This window comes from Anabas testudineus, chromosome 23 (assembly GCF_900324465.2).
Source record: "Anabas testudineus chromosome 23, fAnaTes1.2, whole genome shotgun sequence".
Classification (NCBI taxonomy): Eukaryota; Metazoa; Chordata; class Actinopteri; order Anabantiformes; family Anabantidae; genus Anabas; species Anabas testudineus.
The window spans coordinates 4,002,369-4,023,674 of NC_046631.1; the positions used below are offsets into that span (position 1 = coordinate 4,002,369).

Below are 21,306 nucleotides of genomic sequence, written 5' to 3' on the forward strand. Positions count from 1 at the left end.
ATAGAATATCACAGATGTCAGCGAATGTCTGATTCACTTCCCTTTATGCCCTTGAATAGCAGGGTATGAATGCACTAAAAGCAAAATGGCTTTTCTGCCAAAATGCTTGTTATTGTGCAGAAAGTTCTGATTTATCATGTTCACTTTTATGTCAGTAGCTTCTGACACATTCACAGCACACAGACACACAAACTGAAAAACATTTCAGGGCATATTTATGTAAAAAGAAGGTATTCACACATAAAAGTTGTCTTTTATGTGTCTAGCTATCATGAGAAGCTATTTTACAGATTGAAAAATGCTCAGGAAAACACTAAGGCTTGACTTAAGATGAACATGAATCCACATCCTAAAAGCTAAAAAAGTTATTACCACAGACCAAATTAGTGATGTTTTCATCTGTGAAAAAAAAAAAAGAAAAGCCTTGAAATGATGCAACAGTTTACTGGGGGACATCAGTTCATTCATATAGAGAGCTCCCATTAGGCAGATGACGCAGAAAGTTGGGATGAATCAGCTGTTCGGCAGACAGATCTGATCCCAGACTGGTTATCAACCCTCCTACATGTGGTACACATGAATCGGATGAAGGCTGATCCCAGATCTGAGGCAGGAGGGGTCAGAGCACTCCTAAACAGGACGCGGATGAGATCAAATGCACAAATCAGATTGCGGTGTGGGGAGACTAAACATCACCCCACAGGAAGGAAGTAGCTATGTCTGAATTACACAGGCTACCATGACCGTGTGTGTGTGTGTGTCTGTGTGCGTGTGTGTGTGTGTGTCTGATTTACACAGACCAGTGTTTACATCCCACACGCAAATATTTATCTCTCTGCAACTGCCACCCTCTAACACAAAGCTATGATTAGGCAGGGGGGAGTGTGTATTATGTGTGTTTGTCTGGCGGCCTACAACCTGTGTGGATGTATGACTGTGTGTGTGTGTGTGTATGTGTGTGTGTGTGTGTGTAGAGGGGTAGGATTGGAGGTTCTACTGGGACCACCTTGGTGAACAATGGCTCTTTTATTCCAGTGGAGCGTTTGACTGGACTCTATGTCTCAACAGCCACACACACATATGGCAGTCAGTGTGAGGACGCTCATTGACATAATGCATTCCCAAACCCCCTTACTGTCGCATAGGCCACACTTATCTACTCTGTTTCAGTTTTTAATTTATCACGTGTACCGCCTAACAAACATAACACAAAAGGACTCATTGGGGGTCTCCAGTGGGTTTTTACATAGAGTAGTGACGTGTGTGTGTGTGTGTGTGTGTGTGTGTGTGCATGATTAGTCAGGTAATTTGGCTCAGTGGTCTGCAGCTTCAGACAGTGTGGAATGTGGCAGTAGTGGTTGGTTACAATTTTGGTTTAAGGGGGTAGGGCGAAGGAAACGAAACCAGGGAAACCTCTATACTAGCCAAACCTTTTTTTTGCTCCAGTAAAGCTTTATCTAACTCCTGTTATGTTATCACGTCTTTAAAATGTCAGATCAATGCTCTTTACCAGGAAAGGGGACAACAATGAGAGGCAATCGCTTTTTTCCTCTTCTCTAAACAATCAGATAATGGCTAATTATAGCACCGCACAACATATAAATTGAGTGATGAACAGAAAACATCATCAGGTCTGAGATCTAGTACAAGAAGCTAAGATCAAAAGACAGCTGTGGCCTAAAAACTCTTTCTCTGTTGTTAGGGTATTGCCCGGGCTGGCAGCATTTCCTCCACCAGATAGGAGGAAAAGATGGGAAAGTTTATAACACAGCAAGCTATGAAAGTATTAATGACCCTATAATGCTTGATTTAATTTCTTTAATTTCTGTGTATCATCATTAATGTGTCTTGAGTTAATTTTTGGAGTCACTGGATTTAGTTCATGTCAGCATTAAAATCCAAGTTTTAAATAAAGTTTCAAATGCAAAGTGATGATGGAAACCGAATCTGTTCTCCTCGGCCCCAACGACATGTTTCACACCGTGTGAGCTGCATGGCCTGTCTGTGAACCTGTGTGTTGTGTGTCTGCGTCTCTGTTGCCTCAAATGGATAATGACTATAGGTTTGCCATCTGCAACTGTCCCAGTCTCTCTTCTTGATTGCATTGAGCTCTAAATAACCAGATGTTTCATCACTATTATGGCATTAGAGCTGAGCTCAATAGGCAGATGTGTGTCTCTGTTGGCTGATTGTTGTCATGATAGAGAATGGTCTGATTACCTCCTCTGATTAGGCCAATGGGCCGCTAATCCTCCCATAGCCGCTACAAATCCAGTGTGTCAGCTCTGCCCTGCCCCTCTGAGAATGGGAGCAGGTTATACAACACACAGACACAGAAAAGGACAAAGAAAAACAGAGACGACTGAAATAGTTGCAAGATTGGAAGTTACATAAGCAGGATGCACAGGTAAATGGGTTTTCACATGGAGAGTAAGAGGAGGACAGACACACAGACGCACAAACACACAGTAGTAGACAGGTTTCTGCTGTCAGGGTTTATAACTCGTGCTTGGCCACTGATCCCAAATGTCATGTTTATCTGATCCGTATTTAAAAAAAAAACCCTGTGACAATGGAACAGATGGGGCTGTCTTTTGTGTGCAACAACACACAGGCACACACGTATATTCATACACACATATAGTATTTCTTTCCTTCTTTCATCACTTGGGATTCCTTTGAATGGTAGACCCTGGCCTCTGTCTATGCTGTACTTAGAGCCCATTCCTGTAGTGCCATGATTATTTCCTCTGTGCTGTTTTCCAGCTCTGTCCTGCTTCTGCTTCTACCTGTTCAATACCACGCAGGAGTTTGTCCATCCATGATGGTTCCTGTTCTTCTTTCTTAAGATTGTTTCATCCTGGACAGTGCCTCTGACACTGAGTAGTCCACTTCCTCTTTCTCTCCCAAATATACATATACACACATTGTATATAGGTGTAAGCTCTTTCTCTATCTCTGTCTCTGACTCTCTCTGTCTCCCTCTCTTTCCATCTCTCAGTGGGCCGTGTGAGGCGTGTTGAGGTTGTGTGATTGTGTTTAGCCAAGCAGAGTGATTGTGCTCTACAGGGGAGCCAGCCTGCACTCACCACGCCAGACAGACAACATAACACACACTCATACAGACAGACACACAGACGTAGCCACTGCAACTCCTGCACAAATTGTTTTTTCTACATGTACCTCGCTGGTTTTGCTGTACTAAAAGTTATTCAGAGGTCAAGTGTATTCACCAGGTTTACAGTTGTTACTGTTTTAATACTTTACTGAAATCCAGGTATCAATTTCAGACTCTTCCCTGTTTTGCACAATATGCCGTGTGTGCTGCTCTTTAGACATTTAACAGACATATTTTACTAATGCAGAAATCTGGAAACCTTTCTCATTTCAGTAGACATTATTCATCTTGCAACCTGCTTAGTTATAAGTCCAATTCCAAAGTCTTACAGAGTCAGAAACGGCCTTTCTTATTTCCTCACCATATAAAAACTCTTTATGCTCCCATATTTTAAGAGAAAGCTGCGGTGCCAACCATCAAAACGTGGCTGGATGAATGAAATAGTACCTCACATTAACAGGTGGTATGTTTCGTTTTGGAATTAGAGCACAATAAACTTTTCATTTTCATTCATTCATTTGACACAAGCATGCAGCATGATACAGTATGTAACCAAGGGAAAAATGATTCAAACGGGTGGCAGAGTGAAGTTATCTAGGTTGTGTTATGGTGTTATAGTATAATGTTTTACATTTAAGTTCATTGAATTATCTACTTTATGTATTTCCCCTAATAAAGCTGGACCACTGCATCACAGATGAATGAAGCCAGTGCTTGGTCCTATTAGCAGTGTGCAAAATGTAACACAAATGGTTGCATTGTTTCTCCAGGTGGGAGCGAGAGAGAGAGAGAGTGAAAGAGAGAGAGGGGACAGTAGGCCCGGTGTACTAACAGTCCCTCAGGCCTGCCTCTGTGCACAAACCTGCCTTGTATTAGTGTCTTTTCACACGGGCACATTTGTATTCACATGTTAATCTGCTGAAGTTATCATATATTTAAACTGTACAAAGGTGCAGTACACACAGTGTAGGTGTGCATGTGCTAATTTTGTAGTTTCATGCCTGTGTGTATCCCCTAAACTGCGTTAATGCAGTATTTTGGTGTACTGTATTCATGCGTATGTGTATGTGTGTCCAGTGTTTGTGTTCCTGCTGGTGTGTGCCTAAGTGGCCATTGTACAGACACAGTGGAGGAGAGGGAGACCAGCTCGCAGCATAAAGCCACCAGTCCAGCTCAGTGGCTCCACCAGCAGCTAGCCAGCCCCACTCGGCATGCACCTGGCGTCCCCTCACACACACCACCATTATTAATTGCTAATACATATTTATGTGGCACAAATTTGCCATTTGTTTATGCATAAAATTATCAATAGCACAGGGCGCTTAGCCAGAGAAAATGGTGACCTTTTTAAAGAGTAATAAATGGAACTCTGTGTGTGTGTGTGTGTGTGTGTGTGTGTGTGTGTGTGTGTGTGTATGTGTGTGTTTATCTAATGGCTGATGTTTAAGAGGGACGTTTCGAGTTGGAACAAGGGGAGGAGGGTGGCGCTTTTGCGGCTGGACATGGCAGAAAGGCAGCGAAGGCCTGCCAAGAGAAGATCCACTGATCTGAATGTTTACCCACAGTTTGTTTTCCACACAGGCAACGAGCTGCCTTTGTCTTCGGCTTCATTAACTGCGTCAGCGTTCCCAGTGTGCCTCAGAGTGTGCTTGTGTGAGTGTGTGAGGGACGAATTTGCGCATGCAAGTGCCTCAGAGAGCATTCCTTTTTTCCATCTACGAGTGTGCAGCGTGTGGAAGTGTAAAGCAGTTGTGAGCACCAGCAGGTGAATGAATGAGACCACACCCACTAATATTATACAGCCAATCAACTAGAGAATTTCAAATTACTTCACCTACTTTCTAAATCACTGCTAAATTAGGTGCTTATACAACTTAGATTATTTAATCTGCAGGACATTAATGTAAAATGATAGATTCAAGGCCCTCTTTTCTTTAATATAAGCTGTACTATAATAGGAGAGAGCTATTCCTTTAAATGGCTGCAAACATAAACAGAGACAAGGTGCTAACCAACAAAAACCAACCAACACAATGGAAAAAACAGAAGGTGCAGCACTTGCTCCACATAGCGATGCTTCCACGGATAAATCACCTGTTCACTTTTCTACAGAGCAAGTGCTGTAGCTGCTTTTGTTCTCGTGCACAATGAATGGGACCGTGAAAAAGGAAGCAAAACAACAAGACAAACAGCAACATTAAGCATTTCCAAATCTGGAGGACAAGTGCTCTAAACAGCTTCCTAAAAACAAAAAAACAAAAAAACAAAAAAAACCGAGTTCTCGCGTTAAACAGAATCCCAGGAGGAAGTATTCATCCCGCTCTGCACACTTCACACAAAAGAAACAAGAAGAGAGAACAATAATTTATACAGCGTGTTCAGTTTTTCAATGCTGAGCTACTGACCTACAGCTGATGTTATTGGTTTATAGTTTTATACAGTGGATTCAGGCCAAGTACTCACTTTTTATACAATCCTATTATAAGCGGATGATGAGTGAAAACACATTTTAATAAATGTTTAGAAAAGTATTAAATATAATACTTCAATACTCAATTTCAAAATAAATCTACAACAGTAAAATGTACTAAACATGAAGGGCTCTGATACTGAATCTCATGTAGATCTTCTTTTTGAGACTTCTACTATACTTCTACCTTTGTCACTTCTTGTTTTGTTTTTTTAATTTCTCATCCCTAGGAGTTCCCGTTTCACCCTTTTCTCAGTCCTTCTCCTCTTGGAGTCACAAATTATCCCCTTGTTGGTTCTCTGCTCTGCTCTCCACTCTGGTTCAGACGCTGATGATCCTGCCTACTCCACACCTTTTTCTTCTTTTATCGTTTCTCTCGACTGTAATATTCCATCTAGTGGTGTTTTATCTCTCTCTTCTGTGTGTGTGTGTGTATTAGTGTTGCTGTCAACCTGGCTGTTAGGTTGAGTGTGAAATCCAGCTAAATTTCTGTTTCTCTTTATCAGGGTTTGTTGTCTCTCTGATGGGTATCCACTTCGCAGAAGAGCCACCTCACTCAGGATACTCATAGGTCAGCTGCCATATTTATACCACAAATACACATAAACTGTATAGACATGGACAAACGTACTGTATTCAAATATATAAAAGGTCAAGGCAAACAAAAACACATTGCACTGACTCAAGTGATACTGCCTCTTGCTCACACTTTCTATCTCTCTTACTCGCTCGGTCACACACTCACACACACATACACTGCTTTTTTAAACTCATGCACACATCCCCAAATGAGTGGAATTAGTTCAAAACTGCATTTGAACTTCTGCTTTTTATTTATACTGAGAATGAAGAGCTACAAAAGAGGAATTTGAGGAAGAGGAAGAAGAGAAATGTAATCCAAAATTTCCTTCCACAAACGTTTTGCTGACACTTTTCTCTTCACAAATTCAGTCCAAAATCATGCAGAACATGCCAGGAAAGCCTGTTTTTTTTTGAGAATTAGCGCTCACAGTGAACTCCATAAGAACTAAGAAAGACAACTTAAATATACAGGTAGATTCCCATCAGACCATGCTCGGTATCAGCACAGCAATGCTTTAATGTTTAAATACATTATAACTAAATTTTATTTTAATTTACTCGGAAGAAGAGTTTTGGTAACATAAATTTGACGTTTGCTACAACTTATTTATTCTCAAATGAAACACCATGTAAATCTTAATGTCCCATATGCTTACATAGGGTAGTTTTTCTTTTTATTGCTCTTCTTTCTCCTTCTGTCCCTGTGTTACGCCGTTGCTCTGTGTGCGTTTCTGTATTGGTAAACTAGGACGCTAGAGAGGTGCGTGAGGGGTGAGAGGGCCAAAAAGGTACATGGTCATGGAGAACGGCATATGGAGGACAGGGAGAGTGGGATCGTTTGCTTGGGAAGTGAAAGCTGAGGGAGATGGGGACAGCAAAGGACAGCTGAGACACATGGAGCTTTAACTGTTGAAAAGGAAGTCTACTTTTTGTGTTTACACATTTCATACAAGCATGTAAAACTACACAACTACAAGGTAGTGACAGACAAAGAGGCAGGAGGAAAGGTAGAGAGACAGGTAAGTTTGACAGAATGTCAGATAGACAGACAGTGTGGTGCAAGTTAGGTCACTTTAGTTGGGACATATGGCCTCTGTCAGCCCAGAGACTCAGTGCTGAGGGACCGCAAGGACAGAATAGAAGAGGAAAGACCCATATGCCATCTGGACAAGGGACAAAGAGTGGAAGATAGCATGAGTACATGGGTGTGTGTGAGTGACAGAGAGGACAAGTATAGCTCAGTAACAATGCCAGGCCAGTCGAGAGCAGCGGCCTCAGTCCCTGACCTACTGAGTCACAAACAGTATTGCACATGGACTCTAACCAAAAATAATAAAAACAGACAGACATACATGCATACACGAGATTTCAGATGCATACAAATGCATTTCAACTCTTTCACATGAGGACATGAACACACACACACACACACACACACACATCACACAAGCAGCCATTTTGACTGAAACAAGCCTCCGTGTCACTGTTATCATCTGCCAAAAAAAGGCCATCCAGAGAGCCCTGTCCTCGAATCTGATTGTGTGTGTGTGTGTGTGTGCTCTTTATTCCGTCAGATACCACTTGACTGCTATGCTTCACAGGGCATTATATTGTCTGACATATGGGTTTTGCTCGTCTGCTCTGTCCAGGAAACAAGGCCAAGCAGGCAGCCTCAGAATGGAGCCTTTGGGTTTGATGCATTTTCCATCAAGTCCAGTTGTCTTTAATGTTAGCGGAGAGAAACTGGGGTACTGGTCAGGCTCCGCTAACAGGGTCACCAGCCCCAGTGCTGGGTCGATTTGTTGTGTGCTGCTTCCTTGTACCACTTCTGGGTCAGCAGTGGAGTTTGGGAGAACAGGTTGTTACCATGAGTCAATGTGACAGACAGCCTTTCTCGGAACAACTCCCCCACATGCAGCCTTGCAGTCGGTTTCCATTCATAAATCTACAAAGGTTTGAAACTTTCTTGGGACAGATAATCCTTTATAGTGCTGTTTGTGGTGCTTTATTTTTCGTAATTGCATTGGATGATTGTTGGAGTGTGCTAGTGAAGTAGCTTGATGAATTCATGGCGGGGCACAGGACTCCACCTGGGTATGTTCGCTTCTGCTGTGTGTGTGTGTGTACGTGTGTGTGTGACACATAGTGGGTGGGTTGGTGTGTTTACAGACCTGTAGGTGCTGAGTAGCTGATGGCATAAACAGATAAAACTGTGATGGAGGATGTACGCTCTTTTGTTTGATTTTAAGAGACAAACGGCTGTCCAAAATACACACACACACAAGCATGAATGCACACGTATACACACGCACGCACACACCACCCCCACTCCGCACTGTGTATACACCACACGTCAGGTCTTAAGTGCTTGGTAACAAGGGGTGAGTTTATCTCTGGGATTCACTGTAAATACAATGGTGAGTAAGAAGACTGGCCGGTGGTCACTGCTGCCATGCACAATTAAAAGATAAAGAACAAACTTCGGGTGGAGGAGGTGGTGGGGTTGTGGTGCTTTCCATTGCTGGCATTGTTTTACATTTAAGGGAAAAACAAGAGGACGAGAAAGGATAAGGAGCTTGATAACAGACGTGATGTTATGTAGTTACAACAGAGGAACTGTGCTGTGATCAGTATTCATTTTCTTTCTACATCTTCATCGTGTTCACTGTTCCAAGTAATAAGAAAATGTGGAGTTCACTCACTTGAAGCCTTGATGCGAAAAGAACAGTGGTCCAGAATAACACTTGCTCTGATTGACAGCTGTGAACGCTCACCCTTGACTGTTGCCTTCCCTCATTGGTTAGAATGGGGGGATTTCTTTACAGCCAGATTTCATCAGACCCGTGGTTATGGCTCTGTTCATTTGTTTATCATTGAGACCTGACAAACGTGTTCATATTTTAGCGGATTATGTCCACGTTTGCTACTTTTGGAGTCTCGCAGCAGCAATGTGTATTGCACAGCCCATTTACTTGTGTTGTGAACCCACTTGAAGAGTCGTTGCTTCATTGAGCTTCTAGTTGTCACCACATGGCACCTTTTAAGTTGTCACTTGTTCGCAGCACTGTGTGCACTCTTTGGGCCTCGTGATAAACGTACATTTTCTTTAGGACTTCGGGGCTGCGCACATGTGGCACCAAAAGCGGCTGAGTGCTAAAAGACAGCAGACACCTCAGCAGGACAAAGACAATCTTTGAAACCGTTTTGGCTGAAACAACTGAAACATAAAATAAAGCTATTGTTATTATGGCAAGCTGTCTCCATACGGTCATCCCCCCTAAACACACACACACACACACACACACACACACACACACACACACACACACACAGCTCAGCAGTGGGAGCACATCATCTGTCACCCAGGGCCCAGGCGGAGGGGCGACAGATTGTGCTCGTGGTGTTCCTTTAGGTCCCATTGCTCCAAACACACACTCACACACACACACTCACACACACACACACACAATCCAAACAGTGTGCCCACTGACATACTGTTCGGATAGTAGTCCCTCAGAGTGACCAGGACCGTTTCACTTCCTCAACCTCAGAGTAGTGTTAATACAGCACATCATTTCTACACAGGGACACAGAAGTCACTGCAGTGTATCCCTCATGTTCACATATCAGACCTCATACAAATACAATTATAATTATTAATGCAGATTCCTTATTAGCTTATTAAAAAAATTTCACACGCGTGCACTCAGAGTGAATGATCAAAACAGCCAGCGTGACGTATTTTACCCGTCACAAAACAGCCACATCAATTAAACATCAAGAGCGTGTAGTCTATAGTCTGAACCAGCGATAATCAAGGGTCTTTTCAGTATCAAAGTGCTGCTCGGTTAACGCCAGGCCTTTAAAGGTCATCATCCATAAACATTACCTGGCTTTGTTCTGCGCTTTCAGGGAAACAGACATACACACCTTTGGTTTTCCTATTGCTCTTCCCTGTGTTTTACCTGCTCGCGCCACTTTATCTCCCACCTTATTCCTCCCCCTATTACCTGTGTTTACCATTTATACGTGTGTGTGTGTGTGTGTGTGTGAGCTACAAAACTTCACAGGTCGTCTGAGCTCACACCCTTCCTTAATGTGCTTTCTGTTCCTCGGTGGAATTCTCCCTCCTTGACGAGGAAGAGAAAATGAGATTGAGAACCGAGGCGAGAGAGAGAGAGAGAGAGAGAGAGAGAGAGAGAGAGCAGGTAGTTTCATTACCTCTCCCCCCTCCCTCTCTCTGGCTGCCTGGGTTATGGCCAATTAGGCCTATTAGCAACAACAAAACACAAGAAAACACAACAAAACCCGGTCGGCGGGCAGGCAGGCAGGTAGTTAATGGTGGGAGGAATTGTTATATCTCCCACCGTCAGGAACAAAGAAAACACTCTCCAGAGTGCCGGAGGAAAGAATTTATACCTCCTGGTGTTCTCGATTCTACAATTAAACTCTTTACTGCAATTTCCCGTTGGTTGGAGTCTCCAGAGGGACCTTTCAATGCACCGCAGTTATTTTTACACCTGCAAAGTGGCGTGTTATGTAATTAACTAAGTTTGAGACAATTGGTCAGCGACAGAGTAGAACACAACTTCTGCAGCGTCTAACCAAGACAATATTGAGTCGTGTGATGCAGCTAGTGATGCACCTGTGATTATGAGCTTAAGCTATTCGTGCATTTATTAAAGTAGCGTTCAGATTATTTTTACCTTAGACACAAGGTGTTTCACTTCTTTAGATATGTCTGTTTAAACAACCTGTCAGCGAGAGATTGAGGTTTTCCCCAAAACGAAAGACCAAGTGATTTTCCATCTACTGTATGATGCAGCAGAGAGAGATAGTGATTAGGGCAACATGGGATCACTTGAAGGATTAAATCCCGAAGATTTATATCCCACATCTCATCTCGTCTTCCCTCTCTCCTTCCTTTCTCTTCCACCTTCCTCTCTCTGTCCGTGTCTCTCTCTTTGTCAATCTCTTAAGACCCCCTTACTCCACGCACAGATTAAACGCTCTGTGCTCTGTATAAAATCCATTAACTCAACATGCCGATACACAGCCCTCACTCAGACGGGAGCCGAGTGTGTATTGTGTGCACGTCATGTCGAGGCGATGGAGAGGGGGCGGGGGCGGGGGTGGGGGTTGCAATCAAATAGAGATGTGCAGAACAAAACAGGCGAACGGTGGAGGGAGAGAGGGATAGAAGGGAGGGATGGAGGAAGTCGGCAGGGAGGTAAACTAAATGTGACATCTCATATTTGACTTTTCACTTCCCATTTAGCTGACACGTCCAAGATAAGTAGAGGAAAGATTACTGGTCTCGTTGTGCCAGACAAAGGCCTCTGTGTGTGTGTGAGTGCATTTGTTGTTTCAGGCATGTAAATTTTACATTTTCGGCCCTTTAACTCATTCTTTCATGTGACGATGGTAAGTAAGAAGGTCAGAGTTCAGCCTGTATGTGTGAGCAGGCCATAGTTTAATTTACTTTCACCAGATTAGATTGATTTGATTTTCTGTGTACCATTTTATGTCTCAGTTGCTAAAACATGAAATAAATACTCATTTCGTACAAAGTTTCCTTTTTATGTTCAGATCTAGTTCATCTACTTGTCCTGTTAAGTACCTGTCTACTTCTCATACATAGTCTTCTTCTCATATCTTGATGTTATTACCACCTGCATCAGTCACCACTACCTCTATAGTCAGTGCTAAAACAGATCTTTTCTTTACTTTGGTAAAATCAGTATCCATCTACACACTGTCAACTCATTAATTGGTGACAGTTAATGAGAAATGTGCTTGGTGTGTTTACAGATTCCGTATCTGTCAGTTTCCATAGGACAAAATACACATGGAGGCTCATACAACACTGTTTACTGATAGAATAGCTTTTTCACTCATGTGAAAAGAGTCATATTGTGTGTGTGTGTGTGTGTGTGTATGCGTGTGTGTGTTTTGCTACTACAAATGCGGGTGCCCACTCAAGCGAACAAGAGCGGCTGCAGTTATCTTCACCTCCAATTACACACTGGGAACACCTCTGCTATGTGTGTATGCGTGCACGCACAGTCACACATTTTTGTGACCTTTGTGTGTAACTCTTTGACTGTGTTTGTGCGTGCTCTTTGTGCATTTTGTGTGTGTGTGCGTGTGTGCATGTGAGTATCCCCCACAAGGCCCTGGGGTTACAGGCAGCTTGGTGACGGTGCAGATGGGATAACATATGACATGTGAGTGACTGAGTGAGTGTGTGCGCGCCTGTGTGTGTATGTGAGTGTTTGTGTGTGTGCGTCTCAGTCCATCTGGGCTCCCCTCTGATCGGCCGGGGCTCCCTCTGCTCTCTGTGGCCCACTGGGGAGGTGGCGGGAGGAGGGAAAGAGAGAGCAGTGAGGCCTGCCTACCTTTAGGCTCCCTCACCTCCATCATCTCTACACGGCAGCCTTACATAAATGCTGTTATGAATAATAAAATTACACATTTAGTTTGTTTGATATTTGATTGCAATGTTTTTTTTATGGGAGTCCCAATGAAACCTTAGTTTGAATTATACAACACAAAATATAAAATAGCTTGAGGCTGAATAGTGTAATTCGCAAAAAATAACACAAGTGGCTCAAAAAACAAGAGATGGAAATGATTTTACTTATGTTTCTTCATCACTTCCAATTGTACTGACCATTTTTAAGTCAATTCTTAAGATAAATCAAATTTTTGATATCCCATTTTCCACTTTTTTCAGACTATTTATAAGTAAAATAGGGATACATCAATAAATATTAATGTAATTATCTATTAAATTCTATTTACTGTGAATGAATATTTCAAGGTGAAACAAACTTCTAAAGGGTGACTAGATAGAAGAAACCAGGTTGTGTCAGTATACAGTATACTGTTATAATAAACTGTGCAATGTGTGCAGTTGGTCATTTTAAACCACTGTTGGAAGAGATGCCCCTACACTGCACCCAATGTATGGACATTGACAAAGGCACATTGTGGCACACATTACCTGTGGGTACTGCCAGCATGAAGCACCCGCAGTTTAAGTCATTGTATATCCTGTCTCCAGTGAATAATTAGGTTGTTTTTTAGTCTACAGCACAAGTTCACATGTGATTACATGCTGCGTACAGTGTATGTTTCTTCTTTTTTGTTTAATTGGGCCATTTTTTGGTGTTGAATCCAAGTTTTTCTTTAGCTGGCAAAGGCTTCATCTTGCTGAGCCAGTGACATCTTTGTGGTGATTTCGACCACCACAAAGGCGAGGGGCGCTGAATGTACAGGACACTCTGCATCTGACATTGTGCATTGTGTCCCCATGAGACGTGTCACGCTCTCTTGTTCATGGGATCCAGGTCCATGGCTATTTTGTGTGGCTGGCCAGGACGGCGTGGTGTTGAGGGGAAAGGCTCTGGGATTTGGACTGATGGAAGCATTGGAGGGATGGTGTGTGTAGTTGAGATGAGAAGGAGACAGCAGGGAGCTGGGCAGTCAGTTTGTTCCCGTTCCATCCACAGGCTGGGGGCCAGAGGCTGGACAGAGAGGACGAGAAATGATGGAGAGAAAGGGAATGATGTCAAGCAAGGGAGCAGGAGTCATTAGACAGGGCAGATACGAGGATGAAGAGAACGGGGTGTTTGGAGAATCAGACATGAGGTCTTCATAGCCAGGTCAGGGGAGGCGAGGAAAAAAGGAAAAGATGACAAGAAGGGGAAAGCGAGGAAGAAGAAAATGTCACTAGAACAATAGTGGCAGTGGGGGTGTTCTTGTTCGGTCAGACTGACACTGAGATGCTAAAGAGGACTTAATGATGTCTGACATATGCAATTAATAATTAAAACAGGAGTCGACAGTTATGCAGCCAACGTGTGACAATAACAGGGGTTACACTCCAGTGACAAGCCTACTCTCCTTCCCTTCCTCCTCCCTTCCACTTTAGCCATCATTTTGTCATCTTTTTCACCTTCCTCGCCTCTTGTCACTCTCTTTTGCCTTCACTGCTCCCTCCCCCTGTCTGTCTGTCTGTCTGTATAATTCTGGCACTTATGCTTGTAACACACTCACCCATTTGCTCTTTATTTCTCCCCTCCAACTCTCCTGCTTTCTCGCCCATCTCGTCACCCTTGGGCAGCTCACGCAAAACTGCAGCCATCACTATCAGGTGTTGAAGAGTTGCCCTACTTGATATTCATGGGTGAGATTATTTGGAAGTGTGTGTGTCGGGAAGGGGGGTTAAAGGGGAAGAAGGTGATGGAACGGGTGTGTGTGTATGTGTGCTGGTTAGGGATGGGGGTTGGAGGTTGTACAGGGTGTACATGAAGCATCATTACCATATCAAAGACATGCTAGGCTTTTCTGTCCTAATGGTAATTACACTGCCCACAATTGGTGCTCATTGCTCGTATCACAACAACAAGAAAAAAAAAAAAATTCAAAAAATGGAGGGATGAGAAGGAGGGGTATTAAAGGGAAGTGGAGGGGGTGTACAATTGGCTGGGGCTTTCAGGTTATGTTAATACAGCTCATCTATTTAATTAGTGGCTGGCGTTGGGCTTTGTTTACATCTGACGTGCCCCTTCTAGGAGAGACAGAGGAGAGCAAGGGAAACGGAGAGAGAGAGATTATAGTGAGGGTCTGTGAGAATGAACGCGCAGCGGAAAACAGAAGAGAGACAGTGGAGGAGCTGAGTGGTTTCTGGAGTTGGGTGGTGGGATGATCGGAGCGAGGTACGAAGCAGTAATGAGGTCCGCTGTGGATGGACCTTTGATAGGCCTCCTGGTTCCACCTCTCTCACCTGTCTTTATTCTAAATGGCCACACTGACATGCTGAATGAAAAGCTAGTGGACATAGAGATGGTGGAGACTAAACTGATTTCAAGTCTAACTTAAGGACTGAAAGAATAGGACTCGCAGACTTAATGAGTGACTGGCTTGCTGACTGGTATGAGGGTTGAGCTTGCACTTTTCACTTTAGACATGGTAGTCAAGACTGCTCTAACCATTGCAAAGTGTTAACACATGTTCTGCATCACCACACTCAAAGTGGGCACAAACACCATGCTATCAGAGAAGTGGTGAAATGTAAGGAATAGTAAAAACGGGTATTACAGTATCTACTTCAGGACAGTGTCTCCTCAAAGCGTGTTTGAAGCACAGTGAACTTCCTGACTAGTTAGCTACTTCCTGACTGTCTAACCGTCACACTGATATTGGATGATACTGTGACCCCCTGGGTTGCATTCAGTGACAACCGTGCATAGCAACTACGGCATGCTTTTTATGTTTCAATCTGGCCACTTGATTTTGCATTCAAAAGTTGTTTTTTTTTTCAAAATACTGCACCTATTGACACCAAGTGACGTGGAAATCCATAATAATATGCAGTAGGGTTTCTAGTGGAGCCCGGCTCGGTTGCTCCACTCAGTTTTTGACTTTGTTTCTTCCCATATTTGGTACTTTTTGCATGCAATTTGCCTATGCATATGAGTCTTTCCACCTGAATGTGCACATTTCTGTCAAGTCTTTGTATTGTGAATGTTTTGGCTCCTGAATACCACTGTGTGCATGTATATCCACTTTTTTAAAAGGGGCTTGTGATGGATATTGTAATAGAACCCATTTTACAGCACTCTCAGGGGAAAGTGAACAGGGAAATGAGAGGGAAATGAGGATTTTCTTTTTTTTTTTTTTTGCCTCTGTTAGAGTAAACCATCATATCTCCTCTGCACATATTTGATGGCTGTTGCATTTGTGTCCCTGCAGCCAGTCAACACTTTGGTCAAAACTTTATTTTAGTACTGAGTAGAAACTCAACAAACACATAAAAGCGATCAATATTCTTACTATAAACGATCATGATATATACAAGTGTTTATATGTGCATGCATGTGTGTGCAAGAGTGTAACCTGCATAAAATTGTCACAGTGACATTTTTAAAAGGCCCAAAAACAGCACCAAACACCTTTCACTTCACTTTATAGAATAAAGCCTTTGGTTCCAAATAATTGCTATTTCACTTAGTAGCACTGAATGATGGGATGTGTTTTCTATTTTTTGTCCACAGTTTACTTGAAAATCCTGTGAATTATCACCATCTTTTTCAAGGACCTCCAAGAGAGCGTTTAAAAAAACAAAACAAAAACAAAAATAAAAAACACTTGTCTTCCAGTTGGGTGGGTGGGGGTGGATGGTGGGTGCTCAAGTCAGCTGAAGAAGTCTCACAGCAAGGCTGTGTGATTCTTCATTTTTCTTTGGACGCTGAAAGAGAGTATATGTGAGGTAAGAATCGGAACTACAGGAGAGGGGACGATAATAGGAGAGGTATATGAGAAAAACAGTGAGGGGAATGTAGAGTTCTGGGAGAGAGGGCCTGTCAGACCGCTGTGGTAAAATACAGTCAGCAGGTCTGCTGTGTGAAAGCTGCCTCACTGGTAAACACGGGAAAAAAAAAAAAAAAGCTGAGAAACTGAGGACTGCCGTAGATCTCTTACTGAAAAGAGGGCAAGAGAGGAGCGATAGATCATCCTCAAGGAGAGAAAAGAGAGAGAAGAAACAGCGAGAGGAGAGGGAACAGCCCACATGCTATCACACTGTTTTTAATAACAGTGTAGCGGCGACCCGAGGCCTCCACGTCCACGCAACGGCTGTGCAATGTCTGCTCGGCGTCTGTGCCGCACACAAAAGGGCTCCAATCCAAAAGTCAAGCCATTCTGCTCTGTCTGTCAGCTTCGGGCTGCAGAGAGGCAGAAGCAGTCGAAGACCTCTGCCTCTTAAATGCGTATTTAACCAGGGAATCTGTGCTCAAAAGTCTCTTCATCTCTCTTTATCCATAAGGTTCTCACAGGTCACACTAATGAGGGTAGATTTGAAATACTAAAATAAATAAATTAATAAAAAAAGAAAGAAAAAATCACATGTACATAAGTATTCACAGCCTTTGCAATGACACTCAGAATTGAGCTCTGGTGCATCCTGTTACCCCTGGTCATCCTTGAGATGTTTCTACAACTTGATTGGAGGCCACCTGTGACAGACTCGGTTGTACATGACTCGGAAAGGTGTACACCTGTCTATATAATGTTTCACAGTTAAAAGTGCATGTGCAAGCACAAACCAAGCCATGAAGTCCAAGGAATTGTTTGTAGACCTCTGAGACAGAATTGTATCGAGGCACAGATGTTGGGAAGGTACAGAAAAAGTTCTGCAGCATTGAAAGTCCCAATGAGCACAGGAAGAAGTTTGGCACCACCAGGATTGAGGGAAAGAATGAAGAGATGTACAAAGATTTCCTTGATGAAAACCTCTTCCAGACATGGAGGTCAGACACAGCCAAGATACCAAAGGAGTGGCTACAGGACAACTCTGCAAATATCCTTGAGTGGCACAGCCAGAGCCCAGAATTGAACCCGATTGAACATCCCTGTTGGTGCTAAAGGTGCTTCAACAAAGTATTAAGCAAAGGCTGTGAATACTTACAGTATGTATCTGTGATTTTTAACTAAGAAATCTGCAAAACTTGATGTTGTCATCATGGGGATTCGTTTGTTTAAATTTAAAAAATATTTCAAAATAATAACAACAAACAGCACACTTTAAGCTGATACAATTTAGAAAACATTGAGACGAATGCTGCACAGATGTACAGTATTTATAAATATTTATAGATAAATATAAATATAATTATATAAATAAAGCACTTTAAAAACATTTAAAAACATCTTCTAAACAAATATATATGAAGATGATACAGGAAACATGATCTGGCCTCTTTCTGTACTTCTTCTAAGTGAATGGAAAGGCTCACACTCACTGACTTTTTTTTTGCAGTGTGAACCATATGATGACTAAAGTAAGGTCCAGTAGGAGGCGTACTCAGAGCAAGTAGCTCAGTCCTGGCCTCCACTTCCCTCCCACCCTCCCTCTGGAAGTCTTCCCTCCACTTCTTCCCCTCACTTCTTCCTCCTCTCTTCACAGTGTATCAAGTGCATCATCCTCTCACACCTCACTTTGCCCTCGAGAACAGCACCCTACTCACACACACACTCTCACACACACACACACACACACACACACACACACACACACACACACACACACAAACACTGTGCGCATGCACGGCGTCACCTCGTAAGCGAGATAAGGAACTTGTGACACCAAAGGGTCCGGCTTCTGTCACCCTGCTACCTCGCCTGGACCACATGGCCTCGGGTGCAGAGAGGAGCGATAGAACTGAGAGAGGAGGAGTGAGAACAAGAGTAGGAGGGGAGAAACAGAGAGCTCAGGAGCAAAAGAAGAAGAAAAAAAAGTAAATGTGATGCAGAAGATGAAGAAATGAAAGAGGAAGAGAGACAGATGGGGCCAGAGAGAGGGAGAAAAAAGGCAGAGCGAAGCACAGAGAGCTTAAAAAAAAAAAAAAAAAGCAGCAAGTGAGCGGCAGCAGTGCCAGCAGAGAGGGACTGTTGTTTTTGGTGCATGTTGTCGGTTGGCTTGCCACCAGTTAGCATGAGGCAGATGCAACGGGAAGCGCTTGGTAATTATCGCGGTGAACCTCCCTCAGAGCACATGTGCTTTCCGCACGCTAATCTTCACAAAAATTCAATGTGGCCAGTTTGGTTTGCAACATTTCACCCCTGTTAAAACAAAAGCGTAGAAAGGAGAAGAAAGAACAGCGGCACATAGAGCGACATTTTGGCTGCTCTGCGTACCTCGGAGTAAAGAAAACACACATTTCGGATGACAACTTTTGCCATCTAGTTTTGCTCGGTTTTGTTTGTGACCAACATCTCTCCGAACATCCGGCTCTTCAGTGCGCTCGCCGGCGCCTCTTATCGTGTGGAGTTCAGCAGCTCCTGCGCTCCTTTTCAACAGGTGTTTGTGGATCCCACTGCACGAGCGCTGGCTCCTGCAAACTCCTGATAAGCCTCTGTACTCATGACTCACCCACTCGCTGATAGAATCTGCATGTACCTGCAATCATATGCTCCAGCCAAGTGACAGAAGTATTCCCTCGCCGACTGGCAGAGATAAGCTATCTCCATCAGCTGTGCCTCCCTGCACTTTGAACATATTATTTAGATACATTTGGACTTGCTTTACATAAAGTGCACTCACACTCAAATGGTAAAACTGCTCTTAGTGTGTTTTAAGATTGAACTCTATAAAATGCTTGTTGGAGCATTATCAGATTAACCAATGTCCAAACTAATGTTGCCTAGTGCAACAGATTAACATATGAATTACAAGCTATGAGATCTTTACAATCTATGTATTCAAGTGATATAAAGAGACACGTGACGAGACATAAAAAGGGTAGGAATGCAATTTTTCTTGGTCAAGGCTGCTGCTGGACATGTGATGCAGCTCGTCTGTTGCCATCACATGACGTGACCCTGTAACAGAGCTGCACACAATCCCTATTAAAAAAATTAGTAACAAAATAAAAATATAAACCACAGCTCGGTGACCTCATACTAACAATAGGGTTGTTTAAAGCATCTTGCTAATGGGTTAGTAATGAAGAAACACCCGCTGATCCCTACCTGACAGCTTTTATTTCTACCCTAGGTGTCTTTTCTGAACTCTTTTCTGTTGCTGTGAAGTGAGTGTGCCTTGCATCGTGCTGAAGGTTGTTGTCAGGCTGTTGCTTTAGTGCTGTATCCGGTTTTGCCGATGATTAATGCTTGAATCATAATAAATATATTGGAACGGCCTTACTGATTTCAAATGTCTTTTTCAGAAAGAAAAGAAAATAATATGGAAATCTTAAATAAGATAATAATGAGTTGTGCTCTTTTATGACTAGAAATACAACGATAAAGGTTAAATGTCACTGCTCTGACCATATTATCTTAATAGAACAAATCGCAACCTTAAAAATCAGCATAATCTTGATTGAAGTTCTACACACTGATCAGTTCCCCTTCTTATGTTCTCCCCTTGTACTCTCTCTGGAGCCTAACCTCCTCTAAGCACCATGTAATCTTTGCAGTTGGACTAATACTTTAGACTTTTTGTATGCTGGTCACCAGTGGCTTTACATCTTGAACATGTCTGCTAAGATAGTTGGTCTTTCCGCCCCCAACACCCTCCTCCTCCTCCTCCCATCACCCACACACACATCCATTCTTCAGCGCGGGTGGTTAATGTTGAGCACAGCGTGGCTTAATAATGTAATGAGTCTTTTAAGCTGCATAGACAAGTTGATCCGCTGTGGTACAAATATGGGAACTTATTTTATTACATGACCCCCGCCTCCTTCTCAATGTGTTTTTTTGTTGTTGTTGTTGTTGTTGTTGATGTCTTATCAGCACACTAATTCCTATATAGGTCAATCCAAAGAAGATGCTTCTTTGGAGGAGGAGAAAGCATGAGAATATGAGCGTCTTTACTGGATGTGCTACTTTTATTTATAAGAACAGGCTAAACCTTTTCTTTAAATGTTCAATTCCTAAAGACAATTGAGGTGAGAAGAAAATTCTACTGAACACTTTTTGTCTTCACAGATTATGCATTTGACCTGACAGGGACAAGTAACATTGAATCTATAATTTAGAATACCTTGAAATAACAAAATGATTGTATTAATTCACAGTGTTTAGCACTATTCTTTGGCTCATTGAGTTTCTTTCCTCAAACCACAGAACACAGATGACAGCTTTGGACTTTCAGGGAAAAGAAGAATAAGAACAAAACAGTGTTTTGAATGTTCACAATTCACCTGGATTCTTGCTATGTGTGATCAAACACTAAAAAAACTGTTAAATGTAATAGTTCGGTCCACATACCTGGCTACTATTAATTTACTCCAGCCTTTTCATTCCACCTCTTTTATTCACCTTTTTTCAGGTTCCAACCATTTTTTTTTTTTTTTGTAAATATCTACCACTGCATGGATTTTGGTCATGGCTGTGAACGCATTCGCTTTCACTTTTAAAGCTGAAAGGAATTCTATGGGAGATCGAGAGGTCATTGCTGTTTGCGTTTCATTGCAGAAAAGAGGGCTTGTGTAAGAGATACAGGATTGTCTGCTGCAGGGGCAAATTTAGAATCAAACTCAGCCCTTAATGAGAAACCGTGTCCTGCAAAAGTGTTTAACACACCTGCTAAACCTCTACTGGATAACAGTTACTACATTAGCGG

The 21,306-nt window shown here is 42.7% G+C and overlaps 1 protein-coding gene across 8 annotated transcripts in view; it reads left to right on the forward strand.

Annotated features, from left to right (window-relative positions):
- The window catches only part of sox5 (SRY-box transcription factor 5), a 184,448-nt gene that overhangs the window by 24,398 nt on the left and 138,744 nt on the right, over positions 1–21,306 (forward strand). For 5 of the 8 annotated variants that reach the window (XM_026363642.1, XM_026363643.1, XM_026363645.1 and 2 more), the window contains one exon: positions 6,095–6,159. The exons of the other annotated variants lie outside the window; for them this stretch is intronic. The gene's annotated coding sequence lies outside the window, so the exon portion shown is untranslated. The remainder of the gene's footprint in view (positions 1–6,094; positions 6,160–21,306) is intronic. 8 annotated transcript variants of the gene reach the window in all.